The sequence below is a fragment of the Salmo trutta genome, chromosome 4 (genome assembly GCF_901001165.1).
Source record: "Salmo trutta chromosome 4, fSalTru1.1, whole genome shotgun sequence".
Taxonomy (NCBI): Eukaryota; Metazoa; Chordata; class Actinopteri; order Salmoniformes; family Salmonidae; genus Salmo; species Salmo trutta.
Window position 1 is genome coordinate 55,586,173 of NC_042960.1, and position 3,183 is coordinate 55,589,355.

At 40.4% G+C, this 3,183-nt stretch overlaps 1 non-coding gene across 1 annotated transcript; it reads left to right on the plus strand.

Annotated features, from left to right (window-relative positions):
- The first annotated feature begins 2,551 nt into the window (after positions 1-2,551).
- LOC115193105 (U4 spliceosomal RNA) lies at positions 2,552-2,692 on the plus strand. The gene has a single exon (XR_003878069.1). It is a non-coding gene; the product is annotated as a U4 spliceosomal RNA (small nuclear RNA).
- The last annotated feature ends 491 nt before the right edge of the window (positions 2,693-3,183 follow it).

Here is a 3,183-nt window from a genome sequence, read left to right on the forward strand (position 1 = left end):
AGCCAGGTTGTAGTGTGATGATGAAAATGGATTGCCATGCTAGGCTCAGAATGAAACAGAAGCTTACCGGATTCATTTGAGATTATGTGGCCCAGACACAGTGTAATCCCTTTATCTACATACTTAACTGTCCTGTCCCTGACGGTGATCCTGCCACTGTAAGACTAATTGCACCTGTCTCTGACTGGCAGGAGCAAATCCTCCCTATTGTGTCAGCAGCACAGCACAGGACAGGCCGCTTTACAACCGGCATGCTACTGGTTATCTGCTGCTGAGCCTACATTATATAAAGCAAATGGCATTAACCCACTGAGATTTCACAACAACAGAAATGCTTTTAATGTTCACTCTCCATAGGAAGTGAGGGTTTATTATTATTATCATCATCATCCGGCATTGCATTGATATTTAGAAGAAGCTTAGTGTATTAGGCATTATTACCTATCCATCTCAACTGGTATCAATAATCTGACAACGAAATGAACCTTTACTGTAGGAGACATATGGGTAGCTAAGAGGACAAAACTAAACATAGAATATACATCTACAGTGCAGTGTTTTTGCATTGATATGCAAGAATATGTAGCTTTCCCTTTCCATCATTTCTGCATAGAAATTACAGTTCTTATAATAGCTGAAATTGTCATGCTGTAGTCAAGTGGATACTTCAACTGATTACGTGAGAGGTCTCCTTCAGGGGTGGAAACACAGGGAACAGAATCATCAAGTTACAAATGGGGCCTACAGTCATATGGTCTACACACCCCTTGCACAGTCTTCACAGTTTGCTGCCTTAAATGAAATGTAAAAAGAGATTACATTAGATTTTTTCCCCACACCGATCTACACAACCTATTCCACATTTTTAAAGTGAAAGAAAAATCATAGAACATTTTCCAAATTAATAACAATTACAAAATGAAGATGTCTTGACTGCATGTCTTCACACCAGTGGTCGAAGCACCTTTGGCAGGCATTGCAGCTGTGAATAATTTTGAATTAGATTCTAGCAACTTTGGACAACTCTTAGGGAAATATACAGTCGCTAGTGAAAGTCTACACAACCCTTGTGTGGTCTGATTTACAGTCTTCACATTTGCTGACTTAAAATGACATCTAAAAAGGGATTAAATTATATATATTTTTTACATTTGGAGGTAATCACAGAAATAATCTTTAAACTATGCCACTTTGCATGGATTAGATTGCCATCTGGTGGTTTGAATGGCACACTACGGAAGCAATCTATCAGACTAGAGAACGCTGATTGGCGCTTGTTCATATCATGAGCTTCAGTGGTAGCAAGGGATACTTTGGTGGTCAATCAATGAATATGTTCTTTACATCAATAAACCGCCTAGTGTTATTGTCTAAATAGAAGTGACAACACCCCAAGGATAGAACGAACGTACCATCGGTGAGACAAAAATGTTCCCGTTTTCAACCACTAAAGCATACAAGCGCCATGCTTCCTATAGGCCCACCATACTTGCGTCAAAAGAGTTCATGAAATATTTTTAGAACATTGCAAACAGAAATGTAAAATGTATCTGACAGGACATGCTTCTAAATTCTGCAGAAAATCTCAACATTTTCTACATATAAATATATTCCTATATGAATACCCAGTAAGGGCGTTTTCACACATATGTCTGAGTTCGATTATTTGTTACTTTGTACTTTTTTCATTTGGTCCGGTTGGTTCCACATTGCCAAATGTCAAACAACCTAAAATGCCTAAACAAATACGTGTTCGTGCAAGTAATTTGTTTATTGGAGAAAAATGCTCACATTATAATGATCAAGAAGCCTAACTTGTATCCCAAATTACATATTACTTTCACTTTTGTCTTCCAACAATAGCCGCTCTAACTAAACTGCGACGTGAATATGCGTATAACACCCATGTAGCCTAATCTGCATCGGATGCATTCATAAATGCGCTGCGAATCACATAATATTTAAGATATATTAAATTACGTTACTGCGCTGTGTGCATTTCATCAATTGCTCGCTGCCAAACAACCAATAATACAACAAAGTTTCTAAAGCATACTGTACTGTCTTTGATAATACTGCGCTTCTTTGGTTCTTTTCCTGTGTTTGGTCCGGACTGGTTCTGCAGCGAACCACACTAGACAACCCTTTCTGAACAAACCACCTTGCGCTTTTTAGTGCGCTCCTGAGTGACGATTGTGGAAATAGGAAATAAACTGTAAAAAACGAGTCACAATTCGGAAAAACCGCTACAAACCCATTTTGTGGGAAAGCCCTTAGCCTATCCTTGTTTTATCCAGCCTGTAGGCAACTGATCAGTTATCTCCAGTTCTCCACATGTTGACACAATGTATCCCACAATGCACGGCATGTCTTTGAATATTTTAAATTCAAAATGTAATTTTTTTTTTTAAATTGTGTTCACATCATAATATAATTATACACGTCTTCCTAATCTATGTCTATTTGTGTATTGTTAACTTTTTTTTTATTGAAACCGTCATAGGAATCATCATCGAGTTGAAAGTATATCCACCCAATCCCCAGTCGTTTTATCTTTGCGCAGTGGCAGTATCGTAGCCTATGAGGTTTATCCGAGGCGCGATTATTGCTAGTTGAAAACTTTACCCAATACCCCGCCGGGACGACTTGAAATATAGTTGGCTTTGGCAATTTTTGGTGGTCTCTCAGGAGACTGATATGTTTGTGAAATATTAACTCTGAATTGTTTATACTGTTACTAATACTACCTCTAACGAGCGCATGAAACGCTATTCATCATGGAAATCTGAAATGATCCGTGTTGGAAATCACTGGGTTTGTTCGACTATGCAGCCGACAGTGCAGGTGAGTAATGACTAACTGATCTACAGAGAACCTTGCATCAGTAATAACTACTCATGGGCCTCCAGAGCGGCGCAGTTGTCTAAGGCACTGCATTGCAGCGCTAGCTGTGCCACTAGAGATCCTGATTAGAGTCCAGGCTCTGTCGCAGCCGGCTGCGACCGGGAGACCCATGGGGCGGTGAACAATTGGCTCAGCATCGTCCGGGTTAGGGGAGGGTTTGGCCAGCAGGGATGTTCTTGTACCATCGCGCTCTAGTGACTCCTGTGGCGGGCCGGGTGCAATGCACGTTGACACGGTCGCCAGGTGTACGGTGTTTCCTCTGACACATTGGTGCGGCTG